This window comes from Dendropsophus ebraccatus, chromosome 3, assembly GCF_027789765.1.
Source record: "Dendropsophus ebraccatus isolate aDenEbr1 chromosome 3, aDenEbr1.pat, whole genome shotgun sequence".
In the NCBI taxonomy this organism is placed as follows: Eukaryota; Metazoa; Chordata; class Amphibia; order Anura; family Hylidae; genus Dendropsophus; species Dendropsophus ebraccatus.
The window spans coordinates 107,869,578-107,891,549 of NC_091456.1; the positions used below are offsets into that span (position 1 = coordinate 107,869,578).

A 21,972-nucleotide genomic window follows, 5' to 3' on the forward strand; every position below is an offset into this window, starting at 1 on the left:
CTTCATACTACTACCCCCTTCATCCTCCTGCCCCTCCATCATATTACTACCCCATCCATCATCCTCCTTCCCCCTTCATCCTCCTACCCTTGCATCATCATAGTAGTACCCCCCTCATCCTCCTGCACCTCCATCATCATACTACTACCTCCTTCATCCTCCTGCTCCTCCATCATCATACTACTACCCTCTTATCCTCCTGCTCCTCCATCATCATACTACTATCCCTTCATCCTCCTACACCTCCATCATCATACTACTACCCCTCTCATCCTTCTGCTCCTCCATCATCATAATACTACTCTTCATCCTCCTGCTCCTCCATCATATTACTAGCCATCCATCATCCTCCTACCCCATCATACTACTACCCCCTTCATCCTTCTGCCCCTCCATCATATTACTACCCATCCATCATCCTCCTACCTCATCATACTACTACCCCCTTCATCCTCCTGCCCCTCCATCATATTACTACCCATCCATCATCCTCCTACCCCATCATACTACTACCCCCTTCATCCTCCTGCCCCTCCATCATCCTCCTGCCCCTCCATCATATTACTACCCCATCCATCATATTCCTTTCCCCTTCATTCTCTTACCCTTCCATCATCATAGTAGTACCCCTCTCATCCTCCTGCCCTTCCATCATCACAGTAGTACCCCCCTCATCCTCCTGCCCTTCCATCATCATAGTAGTACCCCCCTCATCCTCCTGCCCCTCCATCATCATAGTAGTACCCCCTCATCCTCCTGCCCTTTTATCATCATAGTAGTACCCCCCTCATCCTCCTGCCCCTCCATCATCATAGTAGTAGCCCTCTCATCCTTTTACCCCTCATCAGCATACCAGTACCTCCCTTATCATTCTCCAGCCCCTCCATCTGTATTTAAAACAAAAAACAGCTATACTTACCTCACCTGTAAGGTTCCTCTAGTGCCCCAGCGTCTCCTCTCCCTGCTCTGCTTGAGTGAGATAGCGAACACCGGAAGGGGGTGGGGCTTCCCACGGCGGGGGCGGGGCTTCCCGGGACTACCCAGGACATGGTTTTGCCGGAGCTGTCTCCTCCGAGTCGGGCAGACCTGGCAAAACCATGTATTTATCCTGCTGCAGCTGGGGGCCCACTGAGGACAGGCAACATCATCCTATGGCTGTCTGGGGGCCCCAGCTGCTGCACTGGGAGTGGGGGAGGGGCCACCGGAGGATCCTCCGGTGGCCCAGTCCGACACTGTGCTGGGAGTTGTATAGTGCACAAGGAGGTACGCTGGGAGTTGTAGTGCACAAGGAGTTACGCTGGGAGTTGTATAGTGCACGAGGAGGTATGCTGGGAGTTGTATAATGCATGAGGGGGTATGCTGGGAGTTGTTTAGTGCACGGGGAGGTATGCTGGGAGTTGTATAGTCCACAAGGAGGTATGCTGGGAGTTGTAGTGCACAAGGAGGTATTCTGGGAGTTGTATAGTGCACAAGGAGGTACGCTGGGAGTTGTAGTGCTCTAGGAGGTATGCTGGGAGTTGTATAGTGCACAAGGAGGTACGCTGGGAGTTGTAGTGCTCTAGGAGGTATGCTGGGAGTTGTATAGTGCACAAGGAGGTACGCTGGGAGTTGTAGTGCACGAGGGGGTATGCTGGGAGTTGTATAGTGCACGAGGAGGTATGCTGGGAGTTGTAGTGCACAAGGAGGTATGCTGGGAGTTGTATAGTGCACAAGGAGGTATGCTGGGAGTTGTAGTGCTCGAGGAGGTACGCTGGGAGTTGTAGTGTTCGAGGAGGTACGCTGGGAGTTGTAGTGCACGAGGAGGTAAGCTGGGAGTTTTAGTGCACAAGGAGGTATGCTGGGAGTTGTAGTGCAGAAGGAGGTATGCTGGAAGTTGTAGTGCATAAGGAGGTATGCTGGGAGTTGTAGTACATAAGGAGGTATGCTGGGAGGTAGAGGGAAATTAAGTGTTTAAAAAAGTATTTAAAAATTCATAATAAAGGTTCTAATAATCGCCTCTTTATAAATATATATATATATATATATATATATATATATATATATATATATATATATACACATTTGGCACCATTGAATGCGTAAAGTGTAACAGAAGTGTTTAAGTAGTCACATAAATAAAAGCCGGGTACATGGGGCATCGTATCCGCAGTCTGGACAGTGGGGGGCATTATATTTGTGGGTTTTAGTATTTTTCTTTTCCATACTTTATTAAGTATCAAACTGGTATCGACATTTAAAAGATGGTATTGGTATTGAACTGAAAATTCTGGTATGGTGGACGGACGGACCAACAGACCCCCAGATAGTCCCCCTCTGCACCCAGCACAGAAGCACAGCCACAGCACCCTGTCCCTGCAGAATATTGCATAAGGAGCCATAGTGTGGCTGCCCCCTGTAGACCGTACACCACCTTAGGAGCGCACTGTTTCGTCATGGTCCTCTGTGCTGCTATAAAAGCCCGGGAAGATTTCTGATTGAGCATAGCTCCGCCCACACAAGAGGCTTGTCACATGGCCTTGACCATGTGACTGCTGACGTCAGGACTCCTTCTAACAACTCCATTCTAGCATTTACCCTCTTGCGCTCATCTTGGATAGAAGAGACTGCTGATGCTGCGCCCGGAGCCCGCGGGTGAGAGGTCATGTGACCGGGGAGGAGGGGGCGGGGGGACCCGGAATTACTCACCCTCTGTTCAGCATTGCCCGGCGAGCTATGTGCCACCGTACAGAGTCCTTACACAGCGTGGCTGTAGTCGCCGGAGTGCTGTGTGTGTCTGGGGCCTTGCTGCAGCAGTGTGTATGCCGGAAGGTGATGCTTAGCTGGCTGCCATATCTTGCTCTCTGGCTGTCCATAGCTTTACCCGCACGGTCAGGTTGCTGCTCGGCTGTCGCTGTTACTGGTTCCTGCTGTTCACCTACAAAGTTTATTGCCGCTGTTAGGTGTCATGTCCACCAGCTGAGGAAGGGCTACTATGCTATATTACAGCTGAGGAAGGGCTACTATGCTATATTACAGCTGGGGCTACTATGCTATATTACAGCTGAGGAAGGGCTACTATGCTATATTACAGCTGAGGAAGGGCTACTATGCTATATTACAGCTGAGGAAGGGCTACTATGCTATATTACAGCTGGGGCTACTATGCTATATTACAGCTGGGGCTACTATGCTATATTACAGCTGGGGCTACTATGCTATATTACAGCTGGGGCTACTATGCTATATTACAGCTGGGGCTACTATGCTATATTACAGCTGGGGCTACTATGCTATATTACAGCTGGGGCTACTATGCTATATTACAGCTGGGGCTACTATGCTATATTACAGCTGGGGCTACTATGCTATATTACAGCTGGGGCTACTATGCTATATTACAGCTGGGGCTACTATGCTATATTACAGCTGGGGCTACTATGCTATATTACAGCTGGGGCTACTATGCTATATTACAGCTGGGGCTACTATGCTATATTACAGCTGGGGCTACTATGCTATATTACAGCTGGGGCTACTATGCTATATTACAGCTGGGGCTACTATGCTATATTACAGCTGGGGCTACTATGCTATATTACAGCTGGGGCTACTATGCTATATTACAGCTGGGGCTACTATGCTATATTACAGCTGGGGCTACTATGCTATATTACAGCTGGGGCTACTATGCTATATTACAGCTGGGGCTACTATGCTATATTACAGCTGGGGCTACTATGCTATATTACAGCTGGGGCTACTATGCTATATTACAGCTGGGGCTACTATGCTATATTACAGCTGGGGCTACTATGCTATATTACAGCTGGGGCTACTATGCTATATTACAGCTGAGGAAGGGCTACTATGCTATATTACAGCTGAGGAAGGGCTACTATGCTATATTACAGCTGAGGAAGGGCTACTATGCTATATTACAGCTGAGGAAGGGCTACTATGCTATATTACAGCTGGGGCTACTATGCTATATTACAGCTGAGGAAGGGCTACTATGCTATATTACAGCTGGGGCTACTATGCCATATTACAGCTGAGGAGGGGCTACTGTGCCATATTACAGCTGAGGAGGGGCTACTGTGCCATATTACAGCTGAGGAGGGGCTACTGTGCCATATTACAGCTGGGGCTTCTAGCCCTGGGTACATAGGGTAACACCTGAGGCTTGGCTACTAGTGTATATTACAGCTGAGGCAACTAGCCCGTGGTTGTTACCCTATATTAGGCTTCTAGGCTGTCTGTTACTAAGGTTAGGTTGCTATTGTCAGTGCAGTTGTGCTAGGCATTCTCTCTAGAAATGTGGACTTCAGCGGCCCTGTTTAGTTTAATGTCTCCTATGTGCTCAGCTAGTGACTATGCTTAGCAGGACTCCGTAGTGCAGGTAACCACACTGTTGAATCCTGCTAAATAAGCATATACATGCATGAAGTGGCCCAAACATAGTCACTAGCTTAGTCCATTCGGGCATTTAAGTGATTGGAATTGCTGCTGCATGCATGGACATCCCCCTTTACACCGTACTAACATAGTCCGAACCTATTTAACAACTTCTGCTTTCTGTTGATAATCCTTAGCTTTAAAGTGACACTGTCACCCCCAATAATCATTTTTCAATCTTTACAGGTGTGTGTAACCCGCCTATATCTCTCTGCATACCTGTAACTATTTTTCAGTTTCATGAGGTGGCTTTCCCTGAAAGCGTAATTTGGCCGGGTATCTTCTAGCGCCACTGGGCGGGGCTTGGTCCCTGAAGCGCCACATAGCCCCGCCCATTACAGCGCCGTTGACCTCGCCCCCTTGGGCTCTGTGTTTGAGGCCTCCCTGACGTGCGTGTCCACATCTCCCGCCGTCTTCCGCGTGCGGGATTGTCATGTGGCGCGCAGGCGCAGAAGGTGACCGCCGGGTCACCCACAGCCGGGCTGTGCGTGCGATCGCACAGCCCGCCGATTACACCGGCCGCACCGTCCCTTGTTGCGTGGGACTCTCCGGATGCCTCCCTGCGGCTGTGAAACCCTCCTCACAGCCAGCAGCGAGGCGCAGACATAGAGCGCAGGCGCACCGCGGCGTCCGCCGCGCACTGCGCATGCGCCGAAGAGGACCGCCGCGGTGCGCCTGCGCTCTATGTCTGCGCCTCGCTGCTGGCTGTGAGGAGGGTTTCACAGCCGCAGCGAGGCATCCGGAGAGTCCCACGCAACAAGGGACGGTGCGGCCGGTGTAATCGGCGGGCTGTGCGATCGCACGCACAGCCCGGCTGTGGGTGACCCGGCGGTCACCTTCTGCGCCTGCGCGCCACATGACAATCCCGCACGCGGAAGACGGCGGGAGATGTGGACGCGCACGTCAGGGAGGCCTCAAACACAGAGCCCAAGGGGGCGGGGTCAACTGCGCTGTAATGGGCGGGGCTATGTGGCGCTTCAGGGACCAAGCCCCGCCCAGTGGCGCTAGAAGATACCCGGCCAAATTACGCTTTCAGGGAAAGCCACCTCATGAAACTGAAAAATAGTTACAGGTATGCAGAGAGATATAGGCGGGTTACACACACCTGTAAAGATTGAAAAATGATTATTGGGGGTGACAGTGTCACTTTAAAATTAGATGGGTGCAGCAGGAAAACACTGTTGGACATGTCTGCATCTTATGGGTTGCTGACGTAAACCACAGACTATGTGGTGCTCAGTGTAAACTTAGCCTAAGATTGTGCTAATGTTAAAGCGTTGTCTGGCCAAAGCCCCTTTCTTTCTCTTTTGGCTGTTTGCCATTAAATGGTGTCCATCCACTAAATTTATACTGTGTGTGAACATAACTTTTCTGATTTTCCAAACCTCTCCTGGTTGAAATACTGATCAAAATACTGTGTGTAAACATAGCCTCTGGCTCTGTTTTCTACACAACATTAGGGCTGCATCCAAATTCTTAAAGGGAACAAATCAGCAAGATTATGCTGATATGGCTCCCAGCTACACCTTATAGATCTGCCTGAGCATACCAGCCGTGTGTGCAGCGTAATCTTTACACCGGAGAAAGATATTATTTTATTTATTTATTTTTTTATTTCCTTCCCAGTGTGCAAGGTTGGGAGGGGGGTGGCAACTATTAATTTGCCTCTTGTCACTAGTCAAGCACTCTGCCCAGATGACTAGTTGCCACCCCTCTCCACTTCACATTTTTCCTTAATGTAAAGATAACGCCGCACACATGGCTGGCATGGTAGAGGAGCTGCATAGTAGAGCCATATCAGCACAATAGTGAAGATTGGTTCCCTTTGAGTCACCGTTAATCGAATGCCACATGCTTCGCTCATGTCTTGTTTCCACACATACAACCTGAGGACAGGTGTGTTTTTAGAAGAAAGCAGTTATGTTTTTCTAATCCTGGATAACCCCTTTAGGGTGGGTTCACATATAACAGAACGCTGCGATTCCCCTCCTGTCAGTTTCAATAGGATTACATACTCGTAGCGAATTGTCACACACCGCACCCACTGATTGGCTGAGCTGGACGTTCAGACTCCGGGAGCCACAGAAAAAGCTGGAGCATGGACCGGGAAATGTATGCACCGAGCCGCAGGGAGTTAAGGGGGCTGCTGCTTACATACTCGCAGCGGGATAACTATTCCATTGCGGGTATGTAATCCTATTGAAATTGACAGGAGGGGAATCACCGACGATTTCGCTGCAAACTCGCATTGGGAAATCCGCTGCAATTCTTTTACGTGTGAAGTTACCCTTAGGGTGGGTTTACAAGTACAGGATGTGTAGCAGATTTGCTTTGAATCTGCAACTTCAAATCTGCTGCAGATCTTGTATGTGTGAACGCACCCTTAGGCTATGTTCACACTACGTAAAAAACACAGCTGTATTTGCGCAAACAACGGCCGCTATTTCACAAATAATGGCCGTTATGAAATACGACTGTTTTTACGTAGTGTGAACATAGCCTTGGGGTGCATTTAAACGTAACGGATCCGATGTGGATCGGTGCCCTTTACACTCTATGGGCAGGCAAACTCGCAGCGGGATGGACATCCCGCTATATGTCCGCAGCCCGCCCTGTTAACCCCCCGCCGCCGGATTGTATACATCCTTCTCCACGCTCCCCGCACTCTGAAAGGGAATCTGTTGTTGGTTGTAGGGCCAGGCTACCTTATCACAACTGTCTTTGAACATAGACAGAATCATAGTTAACACTTTTAACCCCACAGCACATTTTCAGGAATTGTTGGGCTTTCATTTTCTCCTTGCTACCTTTAAAAAGCTATTTTTTGTTTAGTTTTTTTTTAATTTCCAGCCGGCCCGGGGGGGGGGGGGGGGGGGGGGGGGGGGGAGGCGGCGGCGGCCCAGGGCTGCCATGGATGCCTGTGTACTAGCCGTGTCTGCAGTATGGCTGGGTACCTTGCCTCATAAAATAAACAGTACTTTTGCCCTTCCCTTTTAAATAAAACATAAAAAAATAGTCATTTCAAAATGGTACCCATAATTAGTACAACTTGTCCTGCAAAAGATAAGCCTTCATATAGTAGACTATACTGTTTGGGAGATGACCATTGAAAAAAGAAAAAAAAATGACCTGGGCATTAGGGCCAGAATGTGTGACAAGGAAGGGGTTATTCAGTTATGTAAAATACTTGTGGAATCATCCATTCCATACTTGTTTTTACCTAATCAGTCTCCTTCCTCCAGTTATAAGCCTGCTTCTTCTGAAGACGCAGAAAACTGTGTGTTGGCTGTTGTGTCGGTCTCTCCCTTCCCTTTTGAGATGGGTCATGTAACTAGCCTCCCTGGTTGCCTGTATCTGCTCTCTGTTATATAGAGAGGGTCAATCACAGTGAGGTCAGCAGCAACTTCACTTCAGATTAACCCTCCTAGCATCATAAAGTGCAAAAACAGCTGTCCAGTTTGCTGTTTACATGAGATAAGGTAAACTTATGGAACCAATTGTTAGTCTCCAGAAGGGGGGATGTATTTTACCTAACTGCATAACCCCTTTAATGCCTAAGTAATTGGGCCTCATTTACATGATTTGTAGATACAGTCCATGTACTATATCCTCAGGCTGTATGCTACGGACCGGACCGACATGTATCATCATTTATTGTCAAAGCACAGTAGTGCTGAGCTTTAACCCCTTAAGGACAGAGCCTGAAATGGCCTTAAAGGGGTTGTCCGGCGAAAAAAATTATTCACAGAATAACACACATTAAAAAGTTATACAACTTTGTAATGTATGTTATGTCTGTGAATGGCCCCCTTCCCCGTGTTTCCCCCCACCCACGCTAGACCCGGAAGTGTGGTGCATTATACTCACCGCATGTCGTGTCGTCCACGGTCTCCGATCGTCAGCAGTGACGTCTTCTTCGTAAGTTCGGCGGATCTTCCCGAGTGCCGGCCGCCCTCTGCAGCGTCATCCGAAGCTCAGCCGCGATTGGCTGAGCATAACTGTGCTCAGCCAATCGCGGCTGAGCAGCTGATGACGTGGCCGCGTCATCAGCCGCTCAGCCGCGATTGGCTGAGCACAGTTATGCTCAGCCAATCGCGGCTGAGCGGCTGATGACGCGGCCACGTCATCAGCTGCTCAGCCGCGATTGGCTGAGCACAGTTATGCTCAGCCAATCGCGGCTGAGCTTCGGATGACGCTGCAGAGGGCGGCCAGCACTCGGGAAGATCCGCTGGCCTCCCGAAGAAGACGTCACTACTGAAGATCGGAGACCGTGGTCGGCACGTGACAGGTAATGTATAGCGCACCACACTTCCGGGTACACGGGTGGGGGTGGTGGGACACGGGGAAGGGGGCCATTCACAGACATAACATACATTACAAAGTTGTATAACTTTGTAATGTGTGTTATTCTGTGAATAATTTTTTTCGCCGGACAACCCCTTTAATGACAGCGACAAATTTTATGAATATGACCAGTGTCACTTTATTCATTAATAACTTCGGGATGCTTTTACCTATCCGGCTGATTCTGAGATTGTTTTCTCGTGAAATATTGTACTTTACATTTCTGGTAAATTGGAGTCGATACTCATAACGAATCTTTATGAAAAAAACCCAAATGTGAAAAAATGCATTTTTCCAACTTTGAAACTTTTTTGCGTATACAGAAAGTGGTTATACCACATAAATTATATATTAAATAGCATTAGCAACATGTCTACTTTATGTTGGCGGCATTTATTAAACGATCTTTCATTTTTTTTAGACAATAGGAAGCTTAAGACATTAGCTGCAAATTTCCAAATTTTCAGTAAAATTTCAAAATCAGATATTTTTAGGGACCTGTTCAGGTTTAAAGTGTATTTGAGGGGCCTGTATGTTAGAAAGCCCCACAAAGCACCCCATTTCAGAAACTGCACCCCCCACACTCTGCAAAAGCATATCCAGAAAGTTTTAACCCTTTAGGGGAGTCACAGAAATAAAAGCTAAGTGTGTAAGGAATTTGACATTTTTAATTTTCTGTGCAGAGATTTTATTGTAATCCAATATTTTTCATAATTATAAACCTATTACCAGAGAAATGCACCCCAATAATTATTGCCCCGTTTCTGCAGTTTATAGAAATACCCCATATGTGGCCCTATTACGCTATTTGACGCAACCACAAGCCTCAGATACAAAGGAGCGCCTAGTGAATTTCAACGCCTCCGTTATATTTGGTCATTTCTGACTGTACCACTTCAGGTTGGCAGAGGCTCTGGGGTGCCAAAACCTAAACACCCCTAAAGGGACACCATTTAGAAAACTACACCCCTCAAGGAATGTAACAAGCGGTGCGGTGAGCATTTGGACCCCACAGGTGCTTCACAGATTTTCCGAACAATATGGCGTGAAAAAAGAAATTATTTTTTACACTAAAATGTTGTTCTAGCCTTCAATTTTTCATTTTCTTAAAGGGATAAGAGGAAAAAAAGACACAATGTGTAGCGCAGTTTCTCCCGAGTACGGAAATACCCCACATGTGGCGATAAAGTGCCAAGGGGGCGCAGGACGAGCCTCCAAAGGGAAGGAGCGCCAATTGGCTTTTGGAAGCTGAATTTCACTGAAAAGGATTTCAAGGGCCATGTCGCATTTACAGAGCCCTTGTGCTGCCAAGACACTGGTGACCCCATTCTGGAAACTACACCCCTCAAGGAATCTAACAAGGGGCACAGTGAGCATATGGACCCCACTGGTGACGGGCACAAATGTGGAACAATGTGACGTAAAAGTAAAAAATTTCATTTTTTTTCACTTTCATGGCACAAATGTGCCCGTCATCAAGGGGTCCATATCCTCACTGCACCCCTTGTTAAATTCCTTGAGGGGTGCAGTTTCCAGAATGGGGTCACTTGTGGGGGGTTTCCAGTGTTTTGGCAGCACGAGGGCTCTGTAAATGCGACATGGCGTTCATCATCCATTCTAGCCAAATCCAACCTCCAAAATCCAAATGGCGCTCCTTCCCTTCGGAGGCTTGCCCTGCACCCACATGGCGCTTTATGTCCACATGTGGGGTATTTACGGACTCGGGGGAAATTGCTCTACACATATTGTGTTTTGTTTTTTTCTTTTAACCCCTTGTGAAAATGATAAATTCAAGGCTAAACCAACATTATAGTGTAAAAAATTTAAAATTTCATTTTCACGCCACATTGTTCCACATTTGTGCCCGTCACCAGTGGGGTCCATATGCTCACTACACCCCTTGTTACATTCCTTGAGGGGTGTAGTTTCCATAATGGGGTCACTTGTGGGGGGTTTCAACTGTCTTGGCAACACAGAGGCCTTTTGAATGCAACATGGCCCCTCGAAATCCATTCCATCCAAATCCAGCCTTCAAAAACGAAATGGCGCTCCTTCCCTTTGGAGGCTTACCCTGCACCCGCATGGCGCTTTATGTCCACATGTGGGGTATTTCCGTACTCAGGGGAAATTGCTCTACACATTTATTGTTTTTTTATCTTTTAGCTCCTTGTGAAAATGATAAAAATCATGACAAGATTAATGTTTTAGAGTTTCCATTTTTTCCATTTCCACAAGGGGTTAAAAAAGAAAATGAACACAAAACGTGTAGGGTAGTTTCCCCTGAGTACGAAAATACCCCATATGTGGGCATATTGTGCCATATGGGCACAGGGCAAGCCACCAAAGGGACAGAGCGCCATTTAGAGGCTGGAATGGAGGCCATGTCGCAATTACAAAGCTCCTGTGCTGCCAGGTCAGTAGAAACCCCCGACAAGTGACCCCATTCTGGAAACTACACCCCATAAGGAATCTAACAAGGGGTGCAGTGAGGATATGGACCCCACTGGTGACAGTCACTTACGTAGAACATGTGCCGAGAAAATAAAAAATACCATCTTTTTCATTTTCACGTCCCAAATGTGGCCGTCACCAGGGGGCCATATCCCCGCTGCCCCCTTTGTTAGATTCCTTATGGGGTGTAGTTTCCAGAATGAGGTCACTTGTGGGAGGTTTCTACTGTCCTGGCCGCACAGAGGCTTTGTAATTGCATCATGGCATCCTCTAATGGGAATGGCGACCATACCTACTTAGCTGGGGAAAAGGGACAATTCTAATTTATTTGGGGGTATTGCCAATTATTAGTTTATAAGGTTGAAAATGACAGGTGTCCATCAAATTCAACCTGTGTTGATCCAGAGGAAGGCAAAAAACCCTCGTGAGGCAGACGACAGTAGCCTCATCACAGGGGAAAAATTCCTTCCCGACTCCATAATGGCGATCAGAATAATCCCCGGATCAACGTGACCCCTGAAATAGGAATAAGGGACAGAATTTAGATAATGTAGAACCCCAATGACGTGTGGTACGCCTTGAAGCGATCCAGTATGCAGAGGCCGGGGCGATCAGGACAGGTGTCACACTGGAAAATGGTGTCCCTCCTGATCCCCCTGTTATGCCACACTCTGCACTTCTTCTGGTGTCTCCTGTTTTCCAGTGTGGGGGACGTCACCTGGAGAATGTTGCCCTGGTGCGATAGGGGTCCTTCATATCTAGAAGCACTGGGTCCGCTCTATGGCTGCTAAATATTAGGGCTCTATTACTGCTTCTGATATTTTCGGATCGTGCCGCAAGCTACAGTAGCTCGGGCAGCGAGGGACCGGAAGAGGGGGTGCTGGTATAAAAGTTATCCCCGTACAGGTGGTGACCTTTTATCCAGCAGTGGGAAGATCACTTCCAGACGATCTTTCCACTTGTTCCGAGGATGGGGGGGGCATTTGGGGGCTGGGTTCAGGTGTCCCTTCCTACATACACTCTTAAGGGTACGTGCACACTGCGGAATCGCGACAGATAACCCTTCGTGCATTCCGCAGTTGGCACCCGCCGGCGGAGTGATGCGGGCACACATCTCCACACGTGTCATAGACTCCATTCTATGCACGAGCGGATTCCGCTCTCCGTCCAACGTATTCATTCTTTGGATGGACGACGGAATCCGCCCGTGCATAGAATGGAGTCTGACACGGGTAGAGACGTGCGCCCGCATCAGTCCGCTGGCGGGTGCCAGCTGCGGAATGCACAAAGGGTTATCCTTCGCCATTCCGCAGTGTGCCTGTACCCTAAATCTGTAAGTGTACCCAGAGGTACGCTCACAGAGTTTGGAGAATTTCACACCATACTGTGATCTCTTATTGGGACGGTACTGGCGGAAAAGACGTGTCTGGGAGGCAGCGTACGCTATGCTACCCTCCAGACATGTCACTGGATGATGAGGATGAATGGAGGAAAGAAGGATCCCCCCCCCATTCATCCTCACTGGCTTTTTCGGTGTCGAAAGCAATAATAACGTATCCCTCTGACGCCGAAAACACCCTGGGGGCCATCTTTATATGGGGATTGGTATATGGGGTATGTAGCGGTGTAGTGTCAAACTTTATTCAATGTAGTGTGGTGTAATGTAGTGTTTTTTACGTGTTTTTTTTACAGTAAGTATATAAAAAAAAAACCTACGCCAACAAAGGAGTTGCTGATAAATGCCGCACTTATGCGCGGCACTTATCAGCAGACCGTGGCAGTAGAATATAGAAAAAACACCCTACGCCAAAAAGGAGGAGTTGCTGATTAGCAGCGCACTTTCGTGCGATGCTGATCAACACTCAGCGGCGATAGGGTGCGGAAAATAGAAAAAAAAAATTTGGAAAAAAAAAAAAAAAACTTTTTCTAAATTCTGAACATCCCTGTAGTTGCTAAGTGTATTACACATCAGCCGCTAGAGGGCAGCAGAGCGCAAAATCCGGAAAATGACGAGGCTATAGCTGAAAGAAGACGGGGACCGCCGGAAAGATCCGAAGACGCGCCGGAAAGACGGAGGACGCCGCGAACCCGGAAGACGCCGATCAGGACCCCGGGACAGGTGAGTAATGCACAAATACCTGCTCTGGACCCCTCCGCTACCTAGCTGAGGGGTCTAGGGCAGGTATTTATTATTTTGTGGGACTCTGATTGCCGTGCCACCGGCCTGATCGCAGTGAACGGCCGGCCGTTCACGGCGATCGGGCCGGTGGCACGGTGACCACCATTACTCTTTACAGTAATGGCGGTCGGTGCCGTCCTCGGACAGCACTGACCGCCATTTTTCTCCGGGTCATCGGGTCACCGATGACCCGGAAAGGTTCCGATCCCCGCTATTGGCTGATCTGAATTGATCAGCCTATAGCGGCGATCGTAAGCACGGGGGGTGTTAACCACCCCCTGTGCCGTGAAGCTAAGATGGCCTGCTATGATTTATAGCAGGCCATCTTCCCCGATCGCTGTGTGCGAACACGCAGCGATCGGGGAAACATCGGGCGTAAATTTACACCCTGATGCGCCAAGTACCAGGGCGTAAGTTTACACCCGATGTCGTTAAGGGGTTAACTGTTTCGTAGTTCATGCCATTTTAATGAATGATGATGCCAGAAGTTCTGAGGTCCTCTGTAGAATAGAGGCCATGCATGGACCGTATCTACAGAATATGTGAATGCAGGTTTTTTTTTTTTTTTTCTTTCTTTTTAATTTCCCATATCACCTCTTAAGTGATGTGACACTTAATTTTGTGGATTTCCCGCCCCAGTCACTAGCTGAGTGGGCAATCCATCGGTTGGGTATGGGACATTGGAGCTACAGGAGGCCGATGGCTGTCAGCAAGACTTGGGAGTGGCACTACGTAGGGCTGGGCGATATTGGCCTAAATCAATATCGTGGTTTATCGCACATGTAGCCGCGGTAACGATAATTCAACGATAATTGACACGCCCCTTTTAGCAAACCATGTCAAACTGGCGATATTTTGATTAGAAAAAGTAAAAAAGAACTGAACAGCAACCCATGGTTAGTCTATTATCATTATTACTATTTGTCATTATTAGGGGTCTCAGCAGATACCTGGATGTGTATATATAGGTATACAGCCTCTACAGGATGTGTATACACAGGGGGTCATATAGGAATACATGTGTATAACTATATAGGGGGTGGATAGGTGTATATGACTATATGGGGGGATGGATTGGGGTGTATTACTATACAGGAGGTACATAGGGGTGGGGGTACAGAACTATACATGGGAGTACATAGGGATAGAAGTGTATGACTATATGGGGGTGGATTGGGGTGTATTACTATACAGGGGGCACATAGGGATAGGGGTGTATGACTATACAGGGGGCACATGGGGGAGGGGCAGATAGGAGTGTATGACTATACAGGGGGCACATAGGGATAGGGGTGTATGACTATACAGGGGTGTATGACTATACAGGGGAGGGTGGACAGGGGTGTATGACTATACAGGGGAGGGTGGACAGGGGTGTATGACTATACAGGGGAGGGTGGCCAGGGGTGTATGACTGTAGTCCCCTCAGTAACAGTACAGGACTGTAACATAGGAGGAATGGATGTGCTGCAGCAGGCAGGATATCACACACAGCAATAACTTATCCTGCCCGCTGCAGCCCATTATTCCTCCTATCCTGTACTGTTACTGAGGGGATGAGATAACAGGTCAGCTGCTCCTCCACCTTCATCTCTGACATGGCCGCGTCCCTGCACACACAGGACAACGTGTGCAGCGCTCGCCGGGTGGGGGTGGGGGGGCGCTCGGGACAGGACTGGTCCGGGAGGGGGTACCAGCACAGTCCCGTCCCCCCGGCCGGCGAGCGCTGCACACGTTGTCCTGTGTGTGCAGGGACGCGGCCATGTCGGAGATGAAGGTGGAGGAGCAGCAGCAGCAGCAGCATGTGAGGGCGGCTGTCCTGTACTCCCCTCAGTGAGCAGGGACGCCGGACCGGACAGGTGGTGGGCACATGGACTGTGCGGCAGGACAGGGCCTCAGAGAGGGCAGACAGGTGCGCGCACGGGGGGGCGGGGGGGTAGGTCGCTTGGACCAGACGGGGGCGGTGGGGGCGATACCGGCGTCCCTGCACATGACGTGTGTGTGTGGGGGGGGGGGGGGGCACGGGGCTCTGACAGGACGGGGGCAGGGACATAAAAATACCGCAATTACCGTCCTGGCTAAGTTGAAGTCGGTTAACCGACGCCAGTGACTGTATCAGTATTTTTGCGGTATACCGCCCAGCCCTAGCACTACGGTAACGGGTTACTATACTTTAATATGTTCCTGCACCCCCCCGCCTATTTTTAATTTCTCTTTTAAGTTTAAGAATAGAGTTACCACTATATTAACCACAGAATGGGTGGCAATGTAGCAGTAGGTTTTGGCTATTTAGACCAAACGCAGGAATTCCTGGTTATCATTTGATTGTCAGACGCATTGAGCTGTAACACTCTGTTTTATAGATTGTAAGCCCTCGCGGGCAGGGTCCTCTTTCCCCATGTACCAGTCTCCCATTTGCCTTCATGTAATGTGTTTTGATCTTGTATTGTTCCTGTTTGTTACCCCCATCGCTTATATAGCTCTCTGGAACTAAGGGTGCTTTATAAATAAATAATACTTGCCAGGACTTCATGGGGAAGATTTATCAAACATGATGTAAAGTGAAACTGCCTCAGTTGCCACTAGCAACCAGATTCCACCTTTTATTTTCCAAAGAGTCTGTGAGGAATGAAAAGTGGAATCTAGTTGCTAGGGGCAACTGAGCCAGTTTCACTTTACACAATGTTTGATAAATCTCCCCCTACATGTTTAGTCTCAAGACTAAAAAGCTGCCTTTAGGACAATGGACCTGGATACAATAAGTGTAGCTTTATTTTAAAGCATAATAACAAAAGAAAGTTTAATTACATACATTCTTTATTTCATATAGATTTATATATATATATATATATATATATATATATTTTTTTTTTAATTGAGTGTCTGTTAATAACTCAACTTACTAGGTTGTCCTTGTTTAGTTAAAGCAACTCTGTACCCACAATCTGTCCCCCCCCCCCCCCCTCCCCTCCCCCTAAGAAACAACTTTTAAACTCGCAGCCGTGTGTCAAATTGGGAGTGGCCTAGAGTATGCATGCCCTGGGCTTGCACCACCTCTCCGTTCCTCCTCCCCGCCCTCTTCATTTATTAGTAATGCCCCCGGGGCAGGATTTTTCCCATTCATCGACTGTCTGAACACTGCACAGGTGCCTTAACGATCCAACCCATGTGTAGTGTTCACATAGGTGATGAATAGGAGAAATAGGGGCATTCCTAATGATGACTAGGGCGGGGAGGAGGGATGGAGTGGTGTCATAATCCTTGGGCACACAATCTAGGCCACGGCAATTTGACACAGGGCTGCAAGTTTAAGGGTACAAACACACACACCGTATACGCAGTGTATTTACTGCTGTGATACGCAGCACATAAGCAGCAGATTAGATCTAAATAACTGAACACAGCATCAAATCTGCACCATCAAATATGCTGCGTATCTGCTGCATATATGGTGTGTGTGTTTGTACCCTGAGGGTACAAACCCACACACCGTATACGCAGCAGATTTGATGGTTTAGATTTGATGCTGTGTTCAGTTATTTAGATCTAATCTGCTGCGTATCGCAGCAGTAAATACGCTGTGTATACGGTGTGTGGGTTTATACCCTAAAAGTTGTTTTAAAAAAAAATAATAATAATAATAATAATTGCATCACCTGCTGAACGGACTCCAGCACAGATCTTGGATTAAAAGCAGCTATCTGACGGTACAAGCGGTTTGGGGTGGTCACATTGTGGGTACAGAGTCGCTTTAATTAGTGCTATAAAATGTATTTACTTGCCTGTGTGTGTTTGGATGCTTTCTAGTTCTTATTGACATGCTTACAGTTCTATGCTTTGCTCAGTGTCATGTAGGAAGTAGTGTATTTCCAGTCTGAAACAGTGCTTTCTGTGATTTGAAAGAAAAACTTTTTTTTTTTTTTTCCCCTGTGGTATACCCATTTAAGAGCTCTTCCCTGTCAGTCTTGTGGCCTTAAAGGGGTATTCCCCCCAAGAGCTTTAAAAAAAAAAAAAAAATGCTCCCAAACTAGCTAGTCTTGCTCACCAAGTCTACCTGAGAATTTTGAGCCATCTCCCGTCTTTCTAGCTGCTTCCGTTCCATAGTTACAAGTTTTTTAAAAAGCCGAACCATATCCAACATGGCGCCTGCCGTAAAACTACATCTCCCATCATGCAATGCTTTTGTCTGACTGGTACATGATGTAGCAGAGCTGATATGCACAAGATATAGTAGAGTTGAATGAGTTGCATGGCGTGGGCGATATAGCAGGGCCGAGCAATATACGGCTGGAGGAGAGGGTGCTGCCACTGAGGGGGGAGGAAGCGAGCGGGTGCCGCCACTGCTGATTTGGGGGGGGGGGGGGGCGCGGTGTTTAAAGAAGAAGGTGCTGTTGCTGCTGATTCGGGGGGGGGGGGGGGTGTTTGGAGGAGAAGGTGCCACCGAGTCCTGGGGGGGGGGGGGTGCGGAATTCCTGGGGGGGTGAGCGGATGCCACTGCTGCTTGTGAGTCCGGGGGGGGGGGATGGGTGTTTGGGGAGGCGAGTACCACCGCAGCTGCTGCTGTTGAGTCCTGAAGAGGGGGGTGCCGCTGCCGCTGAGTCCCGGTGGTGGCTCTCTGCACCGATCACCGGACTGCTTGTGGGGGCCACAGATGAGCTCAGAGGTGGGGGTGAGCGGGTGCCGCTGCTGCGTCCCGGGGGTGGGGGTTTGAGAGAGTGCTGCTGCTGATTCAGGGGGGGGGGTACATGCCGCAGTAGCTGCTGCTTTTGAGTTGCTAGGGGGGGGGGGTGAGCCGCTGCCGCTGAGTCCTGGGGGGGGGGATTGGGGGACGAGCGGCCACCGCTTGTGAGTCCCGGAGGGGGGGGGGTTGTCGCCACTGCTGCTGCCGCTGGGTCCTTTGACCCCTGCTGGTGGTGGCTCTGTGCACCGATCACCGGACTGCTTGGGGCCACAGGTGAGCTCAGAGGTGGGGGGGCACAAAGGTGACCTGGGGGGAGGGAGTCGGGAGAGACACTGATCAGCAGCTGTCAGTGTCCTCACTCACTTCAGTGGACTGGGTTAGAAACCAGCCCATTGAAGAGACTGAGGACATGTGATGTTGTCTTGGAGGGTGCGGGCCAGGAAGAGGGAGCGTGTCGGGTTGGACTGAGATGTGATGATTCTATGCGTTCGGTGGGGGGGGGGGGGGTGGATGCATCTAGATAACAGCAAAACTGTGCAAAATCCATAATAACTTTATATTGGAAAGATGGAAAGCTACGGGTAGGCAACGTAATAATGCAAAACAATTTTTGGGGGGAATACCCCTTTAAACAGCCGTTACTGCCAGTCACTAGAGGGCAAAAGCCTCTTACTGAATCAGGCTCATGTATTGTTACAAGTTATGGCACAAATTGTCAGAAACTAGAGCTGAGCAAATCGCCTACCTAAACAAAACAAACGATTAGTTTGATTGCCAAGCAGCTTATCAGCTGCCTTAATTATAACTCCATTCCACCCCCTGCAGGTCCTCCCTGGGTTCCAGGAAAAGCTGGATCCGGTCCTGGGAAACTTTTACCCCTTTCCCAGTACTGGATCCAGCTTTTCCTGACACCCGGGTTGGAGCGGCAGGCAGCGGTACAGAGTTGAAATGCAGGGTGATGCCGATCAAATGCATTGGTTTGCTTTGTTTAGGTGGGCGATTCGCTCATCTTTATCACAAACCTATTTAGTAGTAGCATGTGATAGTCAATAATTGAATTGATCTGGTTGCATTGCAGATGCAAAGGTAGAGACTGAGCCTATGTCATAACCAGGGTTGTGGAGTCGGTAAGCCGCAGCTCCAACTCCTAAATTTTATTAGGGCCGACTCCTGCTCCTTCATAGATGGACAGTCAGATACCAGGGGACTTATTTATCACACTGGCTCAGCTTCTCCCTAATGTCCTACATGATCCTGGGGCAATTTCTGAGGAAATACTGAAAGATATAAAGCAGCTTCCCCTGTGTGTGCAGTGGATGCAGCCAGTCTCCAGCCTCCATGTCCTGAACTACTCACAGCTAGACTAGATGGAGCAGATGGTCTTTTTTGCTGACATCTTTAATGTTTCTAACTAAATATTTACCATACACACATAAACACTGCTAACAATGCCACATACCTGTTATAGAGAGGGGTCACACATAGCAATATAGAGAGGGGTCACACATAGGGGTATAGTGGGGCCATGCGATAGCGCATACACACAGCCTGCTGCAGCTATTGTGTGTGTGTGTGTGTGTGTGTGTGTGTACACACACACACACACTAGTGCAGCCAAAGCATACACACACAGCTGCAGCTTAGGCTGCAGGGGATGGTAAAGGGATACTTCCCCGTCCACTCCTGATCTCCACCAGTGGAAATGTCCACTCAGCAGCACATTGACTGTCATCAGTGCTGAGTAGGTATTTCCTGTCTGCGTGACACGTTACTAGAACTATAAGAGAAACAGATAGCTGATCTCAGGTAGACACGCCAAACACTAATGCTGCCGGTTAAATCGCCCAATGCAGTGAAATCCTTGGTGCATTTCCAGAACTAGTAAAAAAAAAAAAGGACCACGATGGAGGCCAGGCACTCGGGGAACTAGCAGCAGCAGGCCAGTTAAGTAGTTTTTTTCCTACAGACCCAGCAACATAATAGAGAAAGCATGGATTTTTGCATTAACAACCCCTTTTTAAAATCAGTCACCTTGAGGTTTTATTCTTAGGGGAAACCACTTAGCCGCTCGCGATAATCTTTGTCCAAGCAGCTGGATTATGGATTATATGTCTGGGAAAGTGAAGCGCACTACTATGCACATTTCCCCATTCATCCTCCTGATCAGTGGGGGACTTAGTATATAGTTAGAGAGGGATTTATGATTCATACAAACAGCTTGTTACACAAGCAAGCTCTGAATAATGTGCCCTATAGCTCAATACCATACATGGTAATTATTGGGACATGGCCACCAGGGGGCACCAGAATCCAAGGCTAGGATTGTTCTGCTGCTGCAGTATGAATGATATGACGTACAATTCCTTGTGTACTATCATTTGCTATTTATATGGCTAGAGTTTAATGTGTTAGAAAAGAGCAGTTTTTTTTTTTTTTTAGATAAATTGGACATGGAGAGAGAGGAGCAGCTGCACATCACACCTATGGCTGATACTAGTGCTGCTAAGCCTATTTTAAAAACCAACGTCAGGATGTTGGCATATAATTTGATCAAACCATACCGCACCGTGTGCCACGCGCAGGTCTCCTGGTTCACACGGTCCCTACGCTAACTCCAAACTGTCGGGTCGGTGGCCGCCAACCCCGCAAAGCGTGCACGTGCAGGGAAGGGAGGCCATGAAATGGCCCTGCAACCCCAATGTCACAGGACCAAACCCAAAATGCCCCATCAATACCCAGCCAGCACCACCGGTGGAGAAGGCTGCCCCCAAACACAAGTATGAATATGGTATTGCACTCACCACCACTGCTGCAAACAGAATGGGGAAAAACATGGAGGTACTGACATGTGAGCACAGGTATATTCTGCTGATTTGGGTCACGTGGGTCTTAAAAAGGGGAGTGCCTACCTGGGGGGAAGCCCAAAAAGCAAGGGAAAGGAATTCATCCATCTATCAATTATCCTCAAAAATTACCCCCACAATTATCCCATTTACTCCAAATTTTCCTACATCTTCTTTCTGATTTTACAGAGTTCTTCTTGGCTAACATTAATTCATATTTACATATTTTATCTACTAATTCCTTCCACTGCCCAAAACTAGGTGAATCATTCCCTCCTAACAATCAGCACCTTAACTAAAAGGAACAGTTTATTTTTAAGAGAACCTTCCTTTCCGTCGTTTGGGAATCCCCCCAGTAGTATTTGGGAAAGATCTCACCCAGGCTCCATTTGCAGATCATCTTGCATATACGCCATAACCTTCTTCCATAATACTTGAACTTTTTCACAGTCCCATAATAGATGCAAAAAATCAGCTTGTTCCCTCCGACATTTTGGACACTGAGTTATTTCTGTATCCTCTATTCATTGCGTTTAATGGGGAAAAATAAACCCTATATAAAATTTTTAGGACTATAAGTCTATGGGGCTCATTACAACTAACTAACCCAGTATTAACAATGATAGTACTCCAGTTATCTCCATGAATTTCTCCAATAAGTAATTCCCATTTATCTTTCAATTTCTCTAATTGCCCCTTTCCAGTTTCTCTAACCAACATTCTATATAAAGGGGTTAGGAACTTCCCAGCTAGACCAGATTCCTTAATGTACCCAATTATACTATGGTCACTAATATTCCATAATTCCTTATTTGCTGTATGTGTGAAGGCATTTTTAATTTGTGCATACCAAAATACTTGTGAGTCTAGAAACCCCCATTCCCTCTTACAATCTTCAAACGTAATAAGTTTTCCCTCTCTCACTACCTGTGGTAAATAATTTACCCCTTTCTGTCTCCAAAACTGTATTAGTGATCTTGAAAAACTCTTTCAAATTGCTATTTTGCCATAATGGAGTGAACCATAACCCCCCTTTTATT

The 21,972-nt window shown here is 47.9% G+C and overlaps 1 protein-coding gene across 1 annotated transcript in view; it reads left to right on the plus strand.

The window, feature by feature from the left end:
* The first annotated feature begins 2,529 nt into the window (after positions 1-2,529).
* The window catches only part of GNG7 (G protein subunit gamma 7), a 55,379-nt gene continuing 35,936 nt past the window's right edge, over positions 2,530-21,972 (plus strand). Inside the window, exon 1 of the mRNA XM_069964489.1 lies at positions 2,530-2,631. The gene's annotated coding sequence lies outside the window, so the exon portion shown is untranslated. The remainder of the gene's footprint in view (positions 2,632-21,972) is intronic.